The sequence below is a fragment of the Aythya ferina genome (genome assembly GCF_964211825.1).
Source record: "Aythya ferina genome assembly, chromosome: 1".
NCBI classification, from domain to species: domain Eukaryota; kingdom Metazoa; phylum Chordata; class Aves; order Anseriformes; family Anatidae; genus Aythya; species Aythya ferina.
The window spans coordinates 139735092-139749659 of record NC_140296.1 but is presented as its reverse complement, the minus strand read 5'-3'; the positions used below and the strand labels follow the sequence as shown (position 1 = coordinate 139749659).

The following is a 14568-nucleotide window of genomic DNA, read 5'->3' as shown; positions in this document are numbered from 1 at the left end:
ACTTGTAGTGTCTGCTGATGTTTGGCAGAGGAGTAAGCCAACTGAAAATGATACCATTGACATTGGCACCTACTGCAAATTTGAGGGTTGTGCTTTCTAAAAACTCACTCAGAATTTTATGCAAAATTTTTAGTTATTTTTAAAAACTCATTGCCTATGTATGTTTTTGATTGCTTTTTTTGTCATAGTTAGTAATAACAGAAACAATAACACAGGTCTTGAATTTTCAGTGCACTACTTATTCCAGAGCACTCTGAGATGTAAATCAATATGCTGGGACTAGATCATCCACCAGCTTAAGGCAGTCATTTTTGGGATAAAACATTAAGAGCAAGTGGTGATTTTGAATTTAATCATTAAAAAACAGCTTGGGACAGAATATAATGTCAAAAGAAATATGGAGGCAGTAATGTATTTATTTTTTTGAGTTGGGATTTAACCAAAACATTAAAGATAATGCCTATATTTATTCTAAAGTACTTCCATTATTCAAAGCATATGCTATACTGCACATATGATCATTATACTTTAAGAACTGTCAATAACCAAGGGTTCTCCTTTACCTCCCACTCGTTTTTGGCACTTCCCCCTCTCCCAGACATAGGCTCATGTAAGATGTTCAGTTAGTAGCCTTGAAACTAAACACATATCAGGGCAACGACATTTGCTGCAAAACACCCAACCCTCTGTAGTGGACAACTGCATCTTGGCCAAAGGTCTAAAATCCAGTGTTAGTGGGAAAAAAAAGATTATGAGTTAATTAAAGTCTAATGAATTTATATTCAAAGCTCTTCTGTCCCCTGTTGTAAGTTAGTATTTGCTAGAATGTCTGTATTACCTGAAGATCAACTGTTATCAAATAGGGTATTTCTGGTTAAACTAGTGCTAGTACTATTAATTAGGACTATTAAACTAGTGCTAGTACTATTGATTTGCTGCAGCTTCTCGAACTCTTTAAGACAGATGTATTCAGAAAAAAAAAAATATCTTCCTTCCCCAGAAAGGAAAGGTAAATTGTGTTTTAACGTGATTTTGATGGTTCCTGTAATGTTTCTCTGACTGGGTGATTTTGCAACTCATTCAGGTTTATACATAGAGGGTTCAAAAGCAAAGTTGTACCTGTCAGATTTACTCAAAAACTACTTTTTTTTTTTTTTTTTTTTTTGTAGTGTAACTGTCACAGGAGGATGACCCAGGTAAAAAGAAAAGAACTATCTGGATAAAAGCAGGGAGTATCCCTTTTAAAAACTGGAAATAGTAAAGGGAAAGAGTATGGACACCACAGTTTGGTTTGGACTGGAGAAACAATTTGTTTCCAATTACCTTCTGGTAATTGGCTCTGTTTCTTAAGTTGAGCCATGAGTTTGGGGTTAACATGCAGAGATATAGGCTCTTTTTTAGGCTGGAAGGTTTCCAGTAACAACTGCAGAATATTGCTGACTTATCTTAATGCTTTCAGACTGATGACAAAAGATACCAGTTTGCGTCAAAATTTTATCTAAGTTAAATCTAGACCTCTCTGCTGATACATATTTTGCTGCAACTCAAGCTCAGTAGAAATCAGTATTTCTTGATCTACACCTTACTGAACTCCTTTCTTGTCCTTTTACTACCAGACATGTATTAAACAATACTAGTTCTGCACTTCCTAGAAATGAATCCATGTTTCATCTTGAATCTGAAGAACTGGAGAGCAAGCTTTCATTTAATTTGTTCAGTCCAGCCTTTAAGGGGCCTGGCAGTAAATGACAGCTGGGTCCTAACCATTTAAGCCTTCAGTGCACTGCAGAAGTTAGGTGAATAGCAAAAAATTTTCTTCTAATTTTACAGCACTTAAAAGCAAACAAATGAACAAACAAACAAAAAAAAAAAAAAAAAAAAAAAAAGAAAAGAAAAAAAGAAAGCTTGCCTTCTGTTTATAATTAAATCTCTTGGCTTCCAGTAGCATTTTACTTACAAGTCTACAGACAGGGAAAAATCCTAACTAATAATTCAGTCATCCCTCTGATTTAGTTTCCCCAGCAGCCCAACAAGCTGAACAAAACAGGGGTCCTGTGCTGCCAAGCTCTAGTTAAAATCCATATGTTCACCAAAATACCATCACTTATGTCATGCAAGTTCTGAATCATTAGGTATGATGTTCACATTATTACTCACTAAATAGGTTCTTATACCATTTAGGCCAATGCATATCAAAATTCATGAATTCTGATAGCTACAAAGATCTTTTAATGATATTTTCAGAGGATGAAATATATAGGTTTCAAAAAGGTATGAGAAAATATGTATATTAGGCATAATAGTTCGAGGTAGGAGGAGTGCACAAGATCAACAAGCCAGACAAGTTCAGAAACCTTTAGTGATTGTGTAGTGATCTGTAATGAAAATTCAAGTACTTTCTCTTTAATGATCCATTTATCTCTTCAACATGATTTTCTATCATTCTAACTGGCATGGCTCCTGTTTTCTGAGTGTTTATTGCAAATTTGTTTTGTCAAACAAGACTTTAATACCAAACAGATCAGGCTGCTTCCTCAAGATTTTCTCTGAACAAATTATCTTTTCTAAGGAAAAAAGAGATGATTTATTTCATATCTAAGGTAGTAATACTGATATGATTCTTGCAGTGAAAGTGGAGGGGTAATATGAAGAATTGTTTATATATCAGGAGGTTAACTGTATGGAGTCATCACTTCTAATCTGTATCATATTTTGCATAAATCAGGGTAGATTTCTCACAGGGAGGACAAGATGGTTAAAAGGGATGTTTTTCTCCTATGAAATTGCTACTACATATATCTGCTAGGTACATAATATGAGAATGGTTCTGCCACAGTGCAGAGTACCCCATAACATGGCAGCAACATCCAGTTTTGTTGGTTATTGCCTCTTGATGAAAGGAATTGGTAGTTTGGGTTATTGCTTTGGCTTTGAATGTAGGATGGCAACCACTGTGCAATTTATAGCATCCCTTTGAAACCCTGCGCTACCTTACTTTACATTTAAAGAACCACAGACACATTAAAAATGCCTTGGTTTCAATAAGAACTAATAGCAAAAACAAACAAACAAAAACACCTCTTATGCAAAATCATTATTTAAAAAAAAAAAATGTTTAACAAACCCCATCGTGAAACACATTCTTTCAATGGAAACTTTTAAATCTAGCTGTCTCAGTTATTTGAATCAATATTTACAGAAACATCTCTGTAAATATTAGGTGACAAATATATGACATCTTATTACAAATCAACAAAAATTGCCCTGCAACCTGGCAGTACTGATTTCACACACTTTAACTTGTGCACAAAGGAAGCCCTGTGGGAAGATAAGCTGGGGTGTAAATTCAGAGCACGCAGACACTCCACAATATCTTCCCATTCAAAGAGTCTTCCTGTGGGTACCTCACTGTTTTGGAAGTGGTGCATTAGTGCAGAATGAGAGCTATGACAGAATATCTAACATCTTGTAAATTCACACTCTGTAGTGCAAAAAACTTCCCTGAACCATTAATAAGTGATTCTTATTGATTTCAAAATCCCATTAAGCTTAAAGATATTCCTCACACATGATAGGATCACTGAGGAAAACAAGAGTGAACCCTAAATTTGAGCCTTTTGGGTCCTTAAAGGTGTTCCCTTAGGTCTAACCTCCTCCCAGCCTTGTGGATTCTGAATATTTCTATCCCCTTTTCTGTTTCTTATGGGTTACTCTGTAGGCTACTGCCACATCTGCTACTATTGGCTATGCAGTAGCTTGAAGTATCCAGGAGATAGATATACTGGGGAGCACAGCAAAGAAAGTAAGTAGAAGGCTGCAGCAGAAAAGTAGCAGCTCTAAGCTTTGTGATGGTGATATATGGTGATATATGGCAGAGTATGGGAACATTGGTGAACCAACAGAATTTCTCTGTCTTTCAGCCTCAGATTAATTATACAAATTGAAAGCAAATGGGAATTTGGGGTTTGGGAGTGGGGGTGTAATAATGTATATGCTTTTATATAGGCCTTGATACTTCAAACTGGAATTATGAGCATCCAGTGTGTTACAGGATACCAAATAACTCTACCTGTTATTGAAGTTTAGATTAAGAAACTCCTCTCCAGAGTGATCTAGATGAATCTGGGGAGTCAGTGCTGTGAAAAATGACTTTCTGTTTTATATTCAACCTGGACTTCTGGTAAGATTTCAATTTCTTAAGGATATACATTGAATGTAAATGCAGCTTCCCCCTAATTCAGGCTTTACAAAAAAATGCCATAAACAGAACAGTCTTAAAACAGGACTGAGGGTGACTGAGCCTTTTTGACACACTTTGGTGATGCTACTGTTGACTCTGATGAAGATGTATTTGAATAAAATTGCAGGATTACTCTGGGAGAAAATCTCAAATTACCTCAAATTTTCACTTTAACAATAAAAAAAAAAATAACAATGGTAATGTGGACAAATATCTTTTGTGAGGTATAATTATCCACTTAATAAGAACTTTTTTTTTTTTTTCCTTCAAGCCAATAATACCCTTTCTTCAATTATTTGCAAATTTCCCAACATTATATTTTTATGTGCTAGGCTACAATCCATACACAATAGGTGTTTTTCTTTCTCTCAACACATTGAAGAAAAAAGAATAGTGGGGACAAACAGATATAGAGTTACCTATACCTTTTCCCAGCAAGAAGACAAATGGAATTTTATCACATTTATCTGCTCAGGGAATAAGCAATGCCCTTGTAAATCGGGAACTGGGAATTTAATATTACAGATGAATTCAGATGAATTAACATTTTTTTATTTTTTTTAAGATTATTCTCAAATTCTGCAGTCTATATATCATTAGTGGCATATAAGGGAGGTTTTAGCTGTGATTCAGGACTGGATCCAGCTCTGTAAGGGCCCATTGAAGTCACTTTTCACAATTTCTATATGCACAAGCTATTCAGTGCATCAAATCTGTCCCTTATCTCTGAAGAAGCTTATGAATCATTTTTACAATTAGGAGACTGAAGTCAGAAAAATGTAAGATGGTGCTCACTTTTAAGACAAGTTCAAATGACGTAATTTATTACTTTGATGCAATGTTTATCTTGTGAATCAAGTTTCTTATAGATTAATCCAAAAGATGTGATTAAAACAGAAAACAGCTGTGATGTTTGATTAAGGTAAATCATACTCAGCAAGTGTGTCTTATAACCAGAGTCCTTTACTGTAATGCACTAAGGATTTTTTGTAACACTCTCATTTTATTATATCACCACAGTGCTCATATATAACAGAACCCCTAAACACTTGCTTAACTTTAAGAATTTAGACTTGAGCTTTAACTGCTTATTTATCTTGACAACTTGCCTGTTTGTAATGTAGGATTTAAAAGTCCTCATACTGTTTATATTTTGCTACTTATTTCATAGACTGAATTTGATTTTTTTTTTATTTGGGTAAAATAGAGTACTATTTTACTGTTTGCAGTTTATCAGAGGTATGCTAAGCTCCACTGAGGCATCAGGGATCAAAAAAATCAAGCAAAAGACAGAAAGAAGAGAAAAGTGAATCTGTTGGGTCATATTAGTAAATAATTTAGAGTGCTTAAAACAACAATGTTCACAAATTTTTAATTTAAAGCCAGCTAAGTCCTTTTAAAATTCATTTGTATTTGCAATTATTTAAACTGTGAGCTGTGCACTGGAGGAAATGAAACTATAGATTTTAAGTGTGTATCTGGAGGTAATATATAAATTCAATTGATCAGTCTGGCAGAGAATTGATGCCACAATTTGTACCCAGTGGCACTTTCTCTTTCTTACCTGACTGGCTTAGAACATTATCAGAAAGTCAATATGATATGCCAATATAGTGATATACTTGCAGTCATAAGTCCCTTGTTTAGATTAAACTCTAGGTGCTTGTGATGTGGATTGTAATGGACAGACAGCCTGACTCCATCCCACTATGAGTTGATGTAAAAGCACTCGACTGAAATCCAAGGTTTCATATGGTTATCAATGGCCCCAGCAGTCAGCCGAACCAGTAACAGAGGATGTCTGTCTCCGGAAGGCAATGCAGTGGGTAGGGAATAGCACATATGCAATGCTCCTGTCTGGCTGCAGTCCCCTCTGTATCAGCTGCCTGTCTCTAACAGGCTTTGCACTCATCGTGATCAAGTTTCCTTTATAACTCTTTTTCAGTCTCATGTTTTGATTCTCTCTCTTCCTCGTAATTTATTAATGATTTCAACTCCTCTGCATTATCTTTTGAAATCCTTCCATTCTATAAAAGACATCTTTATGAAGCCTGATGAGGAATGACTTCCAAAGTCTATCTTTTGAAAAAGTGTCTTTCTGCATGTACAGGAAACATATTGTTATATATGTGGCTGCATTGAGAACTAGATCAGGCCTCTAGCTACTAATTTCATACAAAACACTTGAGTAAAACCCCATTATGTTTCATGTGACAGACAAAACTAAAAGGTCATCCACAAATATGCCCTGCATATATTTCCTCCCAGTGATTTCAGCTGTATGTACAGGAACATCTGACACAACATCACACGTTCTTTTTTTTTCCAGCAGCATGACCCTAACCTCTCAATCTACATAACATGTGATGTTTAGAACCAGAGAAATAGTGAAGAAAGCTGTTGGGTCAATAGTTGTTTAACCCTCTCTGAAATAATGTCAAATTATTCTACACAGTACACCATAAGTACTTTGTTTAGTGCAGCTGTAAGTGACACAGCTCATGAAATCTTCCACCACTTTTCCTCTCCTGAAACTCTATGATATTTCATTGTTTGAAGTTGTCTCTGGTACTTGGAGTAAGTCCTTCTATGTTCTGATTTACAACTAATATATCCTTGATCATTTGCTATCTCCAAAACAGCTTACACCTTTACTTTTATTTTTGAATACTTCTTTGCATTCCCTAGGGAGTTTTGTTTGTTTGATTTCTTACCTTTGTTTGTTTGTTTTGTTTTGTCTTTGTTGGTTGTTTTTGTTTGTTTGTTTGTTTGTTGTTGTGTTGTTTTTTTTTGGTGGTAGAATAATGGACTGTTTTGAGGGGCATGGGAATACTGTTTGCTCCCTTGATGCAAGGCTGGTGACAAGGACAAGTAAACTACTTTCAAGTTTCAGTTATTGCAGAGGATTGAAATATTTTATACCCTGTATCACAAATAAAATCAAGTTGTATCTGTTTCTTTGAGGGTAGATAATTCTAAACCCCACAGTACTTCTTGCAGTATGCAGTTGGTTTTTTTCTTTTCACTATTTTGCTTCCATGTTACATTTGAAAATCAAAAGTCTCATGACTATTTGGTAACCCATTAAAGTCAATTATAAGCAAGTCCACATGGGTATAGCTGTCTTGCAAATACTTATACATGCACTTGTCTTTATTTTCATGAGTAGATATATTTTTTCATGAATAAAATACAGTTGACATGTAAGGTTCAAAAGTATGGGGTTTTAGACACAGCTACAGAGCTAGGCAGTCAAATGCTTGTGCAGAACATACGCACATAAATTTCTTGAGCCCTGCATATGTCCATGTCAATGACTTAAGTAGAGTGTGAGGCCTCTGACCTTTAGGAACAAGACAAGCTGTAGTGGTTCTGATGCTTTCTCATACTGATCTAGTCAATCATCAGTGACAAAATCCTCTAACTGTAGATTTGATTCTACTTGTGACAACAAACCCTTTTTGTTAGACTGAGATCGGGTAAGAACCAGACTCTTAATCCATTTGGCTTTTCTATTTTTGTACATTGATTGCTTATCAGGAAATAAATAAATGTGAAGGTAAACGACTAGTGCACATCAGGGCAAAAAGCAATAGCCATTAAGCCTGTAACACACAATATATGCCCTTTTAGCAATAAGGACACTGTTTGAAATTGTCAGTGTGACAGATTTACTCTTAATAGCTTAAGCAAATTTCACAGTTTACCCAGGTCATTTTGAAGTAAGAAACATTAATGTATTTGGAATAAAAATTAAAGATTATAAACTTCATGCACATCTGCAGAGAGTTAGCCATATGTTTCATATGTTTGTTTAAAGTATTACGAGGTGCTTGTTGGGATAGAATATGTTTCCTGTGTGTGTGTAATATAAATAACCTAAAGGCATTTAAATACTTTTTGACATTTAAACATATGTTTAAATCAGTTTTAACATACTGATTCAGCCCTGTTCTTCTTGGATGTGGTGACATATCCAAGACTAGAGACTGCAGAACTTTCCTTATATAACTGCTTATACAATGTACAGTGCTTTATGAAGGCATGGAAGAAAACAGGGGAGAAAGAGGAGAGAAGGAACAGAAAAAAAGACATAGATATGTGTACTTGCACTGTACAATAAAGAGGTGGACATCTACTCTCATGAAACAGGGCTGCTCTGCTGCTTTCATTTCTCCAAGGAACTGGAAGGACAGCCACCATTTTGGAGCAACATACCATGCTTCTTTGAGAAGCAGGCTTATAGAGCAAGCATAATTTACACAGAGCATATTGCTGGATTAAGGTTTGCTTTGGACAGGACTTTTTTTCTCCCAAGTGGTTGTTGCAGTGGTCTTGAAGTTTTTCTCTAGTTGGTTTGGCTGAAATGTGACCACACATAAAGAAATACAATTGTGTTGTGCAAATTTTTCGGTGAATATTAGCCCTGGTTGCTGCTAGAAAGAGCGTGCCAATGGCTTGAGTTCACTACCAGCGTCATTGTCATTGCTACAGCTGTCAGTGGAAAGTAGTAGAGATTAAAAGGTGGCATAAACAAAGATTTAGCTCTGTTCTACTGTATGCTGAGTCTCAGAACCTAACCTGGAAAATAACTCAGTCTGTGTTTAAATTGGGAGGACTGTTCACCTACTTTAACTTTTGAGGGATTGTAGAAGCACTAAGTTATGCACACACTTAATTGTGGTGCTGGACTGGTCCAGAACACTTAGAATTCTGTAGAATGGAGCCCTGAATGTCTAATTACCATAAAAATATATACGATGGGGAATAATTATACTCTGTTGGGGGGATGGTAGAGTAACCCTAATAAATCTTTTTGATCTTTAATTTCTCTACTAATGTATAAATCAGCTACATATATTTCTAATGTCTGGGCGGGTAATATTAACGTTTCTGAGACTAAAATTAAGATGGTGTGTCAGAGTATTATTTTAAGGAGTTGACTGCATCACTGAGAGTGGGGTTTTGTGTGTAAATGAAGACTGTATTGAAATAGCACAGCCTTTACTGTGAAACAGGACGTGTATCACAGCATGCACTTCCCATGAAGGGACAGTCTTCCTCTAGCCCCCTTGTAAATCTATCTGAGAGAGTATGTTAATGAAAACTAGAAGTATATATATACATACACTATATATAATACATGTATATATATATGGTGTGTGTGTGTGTGTGTGTGTGTGTGAGGAGAAGAATAACTCCGAATGTTTACATGTTAGATATGGACACAGATTACACTGGATGTTAATCTTGACTTCATCACTAATAGTTCTTGATGTTTTTAGACCTGGATTTCCAGTTAGCAAAAATCGGTTCAGCACTGTGCTCTTTATGTGGGTTAGATTTAAGGAATGAATGTAGGCGACCTTAATTTTCTGTTAACTTTTTTTTTTTTTTTTTTTTTTTGCGTATGGAAATACATGGGAATATATTTATATGCACACACACTCACAGGCATGTAAGTAAAATATAGAAAAGCTGCATTAATTTTACATTGATTCAAAATATTTACAGTTTCGCTTAAGATGATTGTGCTAAAGTGACAGAAAATAGTAAGCATTAAGATTGCACTGTAAGTAATGACATGTGCTATAGATCCTCACAGGAAAAAAAAAAATGCCTCTGGCATCCACACAGTTTTTAAATTCATAATCTCAAAAGAGAGGATGCTTAGATTTTCAAGCTTGTTTTTGGAAACTCTTATCTTAGCTGAGAGTTGTAAATTTAGGGGAAGTTTATAATTCAGAATCTGCTTTTGTTTTTCTCTTCTTGAGAGTTAAAAGTGTGATGTCAGAACGTCTTGCATGGAGCAATTTTCACTGCATTTTTGGTTATTATACCAAATTATACAAAGTTGAAATTTCAGGATAATCTCATGTCTAGGAGAGTCTCAAAATGTGAAGATATTTTTCACCTGCATAAATCTATTTTGTTGTTATATATTCCTTACATCATCTTTGATTTTTTCATTTGCTTCTAATTGTTTGTATTATATGATGATTGGGCACCTCTTGCTACACCCATGAAAGCTACCTCTCAACAAATAGCTAAGATCATCATCAGCATTGTTTATTCTTTGGAAGCCTATAAGGGTGAAAGGAATTTCATATGTCTGTCTTTGAGACTTCCATGGGCAAGTTCATAACAAGTAGGTTGCTTGGCCCTGAGCAAGAGGAACAGTTTATCACACTGTAGAAGAAGAGGCTGTGGTCCCCACAGTCCAAAGGAGAGATAAAAAATAAAGTCTCTTTTTAAAATCTGAGCAAAGGGCATATGGAGATACTAAATGAGTAAAAGGCTTGCAGTTGCCTGGGAGTATGCACAGAGGTTTGTTAAATCTTTTATGTGTGATGTATTTTTTCCTATTTGACTCTTCTTTGTTCTGGTAACACTAAGTCCTGAAATGCTTCCCTGCTGGGACAGCAGCTATGTACATGTACATCTCATGGCATTGTTTAACGTCTTTTATATATTGTAGAGACCTTTTAATATTTGCCTACTTAAGTTGCTTAGTCAAGGAGTCCCATTGATAATTCACTTGGGCAACAGCTGAAAGAGAACTGGAGATCCAGTCCTATGATGTACTGAGAAACTCCTTAAAGTAATTAAGTTGCTTAGGGTAACTGAGATCATGCTGTGCCACACAGGTTCAGTTCTTTAATTGCTAACAGCACCCACCTAAAGAAGGTAATGTGTACACACAACAGAACTAAAAGTGATGGAGAAAAGCACCAAATCTACCGTGCTTAGCACTATTTACAAGCATGTTTGACATTTCTTAGTTTGCTAAATTATATTTAGGTTGTTAATAAGGATAAAAATCTCAGATTTTTTCCTTTGCTTTAAAGATGCCAGAATAATTATTCAAAGGAACACATCAGGTCAAATGTTAACAATATGTGCTTTTAAAAAAATAGAGGAGGGAAGAAAAGCATCACACACAAGAACCAACCATCTGTTCCAAAAAGCCTTTACAGCATCATCAGTCTTGATAAGGATTAAAAATAATAATAATAATAAAAAATAAAAAAGTACAGTTTTCTGTGTTAAGATTTATTACAAGAATTAACAGATTTACCTCAGTTAAGTGGTCCAGACTAACTTCTATACAATGTAAATTTACAATTAAATGATTATATCCAGAAAGTACAAAATGAATAGACCTTCCCATGATGCTGGTTTTGTATGAAAAAAATACTATTTAAGAAAAATAGTGGTCTTCAAAAGCAGTATCTTGAAAATTTACAAAGTTATGCAATTCATTTGGTGTAGATTCTATGAAATATTGAGAGAACTTTGATTTTCTTCCCATTGCTGAGTGAACAAAGTACAATGGTAGTCAGAATAAGTGTCAGTTTTAAGGCCAAAATAGAACTAACTTTTTTGTTGGAAAAAAAACTCAGCAATTCCATTCTCATTAAGTGGGAAAGCTAGTTCTTTCACTTATGGGATAATTTTATGTGTGTGTGTAAAGTAAAATAATTCCAGGCTGAGATCTAAGTGGCCAAGAATATAAATTTGTGTAGGAACTGCGGTATTAGCTAGTTGATTCATTTCTTGAAGAAGAAAGTAAGTAGTGAATATTTTTTCCTGGTGACCTTGATAGTGTAAATATCTTTTTAAGGAGGAGGTGAGAAAAGGTTAGAATACTGTGCTTTGAAGAAAGCATTGGGCAAATCAAGTATGTATGACTTATATTTTCAAAGTATATTATATAATACAATTATGTCTTAAATATGAATTAGGTAAACATGTAACAAAGACCTGAGAAACAATGCATTAATCCATATAATCTGTGTACTGTGAAAGGGCTATGGATTCAGAGGCCTAGAGAGTACAAATTTGGTGCTCAGTCACCATGATATAGTGTTATGGCCTGTATCTTAGGGTGTTATTGTGGCCTTGTGCTCCCACTCACAAAATGTTTGTCTTGTAGATTTTTGCTGCACGTAGAGTCACACTGTATTCATCTCTCGACCTGAGTACTCCCTGCTCCTTTGCAAGGGTCTTCTGCTGAACAGCATCATTGTGTTCTTAGCACTTTTGGAAGGTTTACAGGACTGGATACTAATTAGTCCTCCGAGCATGAAGTCCCTCAGTATATTGTTACAGAAATAAAAATATCACCAGTTGCATAAGCGTTTAATCTTAGTCAACATACCTGGTAGATATTGATAGGGAGATAGGGTTAATCAAAGACCAAACACCTACAGATTTATAGGGAATTCAAATCAGCAATTCTATAGACTATTCTGGTTTATTTATAGTTGGAATTATGATTGGGTTTGGCTCTCCTGTCTGGATTGATCCTGACACATGCTGATCTTTTGCTCTTTTAATAGAACCAAGTAAAATTAAAACAAACAAACAAACAAACAAACAAACAAAAAACAACACTGTATGGATCTTTGTGAGAGGCACTGTGTTGCCTTTTGTATTCAGCACAATGCACAGAACATGTTGTGTGCAGTTCTCTGTATTTAATAGTTGTTTCATCTAACAGAGTTGCTTTAAGCAAAGGAATAAAATGAACTGTGTACAAGTTGTTTCCTTGGCTTCTGATATCACTTCTCAATCCAAGTATTCTGTTCCACTGTTTTCTGCAAATCAAACTGCACATATAATAAGGGAATGAAGAGGTTTATCTGGTTCCATTATCAAAGACTGTATATAACAAAGAGATTCATGTAATGAATAAATAAACCTATAGGAGGCACTCAGATGTTTTGCCTAAGTATTTAAAAAAATAAAAATCTGTTAAACACAGTTGAGTCCACTTGATTGACACAGAGACCCCAGTAGAGAGAGGAACATGACAAATGACCAGTCCAGAAATCAGAGGTGTCGTGGAATATCTATGTACCTTTTTGTTGCTAGACATCATGTGCCAAATCCACTGTTCGTGTAAATCAACATAATTTTTTTGAACCCTGATGATCTGACCCTTGTTTTGGGGATTTTTGTGCTATAAACACTTTGACTTCCTCTGCCAATGTCAAAACTTTAAAAGTAGAAGGAAAGAATACTAGAAATACTAGAAATTTGCACTTATGCATGCTTAGGTTTTGCAGGCACTAAAGTAGCTTTCTGGATACTATCTAAATTTTAAGCATGGAGGAAGATGATCTGGATATACTACCAAGCTTGTCATTGACCTTGAATTTCTCTATAGTGGATCTCTAACCTCTGCAATTAGAATTATGGTCTTATCATACCATTATGCTGAGGTTGTCCACATCTATATATACAAAAGGGCAGTGCCCTGAGACAGAGGTCAGAGAAGCTAAAAAGTCCATATTATTATTTTTTTATTAGGAGTTAGACTCTGTCATTTATGGCTTTCAGAGTCACTTCTGTGTGTGGTCATAACCTTTCATTGGGCTACTGTGACTCCTGTAAGAGGTTAATCTGTAAGGGTTAATTCTGAGAAGTTGCTATGAAAATGTATCCTCAGGGAGGGCCTGGCCAATTAGTACTTGCTCTTATGATACAATATTTGCAACTTCATAACCTTTACTTAGCCTTTAATATGGCTTGAGGAAAAAAAAAAATAATAAAAAGAGCATGGTTGGTTCTCAGGGAAGATCCTAAGGTGCATACATATGAACTAAATTTTAAAACATTACTTGAACTTATGTTCTCAAATCCATATTCATGCACTTAAGGAAGTGGAAGGATTTTCTGTAGTATTGAGAACTATCAGATACCTAAAAATGGATTTTGACTCTGATTTTCAAGCATTTATCTTGACCTAACCTTCCAGACCATGGAAAACCATCATTTTAAAGACATACGTTCCTCCTGTTTCTCAAAGCTGTTTAATTCCCAACAACCTACCTCTGTTATGTCCAAAGGTGCTGATGACTAAGTGGATTCCTCTGGACTACATAACAACCATATCTAAGGATATTTGAAAGAAAAGGAAAATCTTATTTCTCAGGTAATCGTTTTTCTGTAATATATGAAGCTGATGCCTTTGGTCCTCAGCACCGGGCAATCAACATGAAAAAATGAGCTGCAAAGATGAAGAGACATTTTAGCTGTGCCAATTCTGAAATCATTCAGATCTGTATGTTGTTAGTTACTGAAAGTGATGGTTGTTCTAATTAGGCCTTGCCACCAGCCCTTAACTGGGCAAGCCTTACTTCTAGGAATTATTCTGACTGAACAGCAATAGATGTGTTTTTTTCTCCTTCCTCATCCCCTTCTGCTATGTCTTGTTAGTGTGTACAGGGGTTGCTATCACAGTCCCACACCTAAGGTTTAATTGTGAAGAGATGGACAAGTCAGTTACTACTGTTTGAAGATGCTGCCTTGAATATCGTGTA

General features: G+C 35.4%; 1 long non-coding RNA gene across 1 annotated transcript in view; it reads right to left on the bottom strand.

The window, feature by feature from the left end:
• Positions 1 to 14150, bottom strand: part of LOC311429645 — a 32443-nt gene extending 18293 nt beyond the window's left edge. The window contains exon 1 of the long non-coding RNA XR_014688320.1: positions 14078 to 14150. This is a non-coding gene — a long non-coding RNA (uncharacterized lncRNA). The remainder of the gene's footprint in view (positions 1 to 14077) is intronic.
• Between the last annotated feature and the right edge of the window lie 418 nt (positions 14151 to 14568).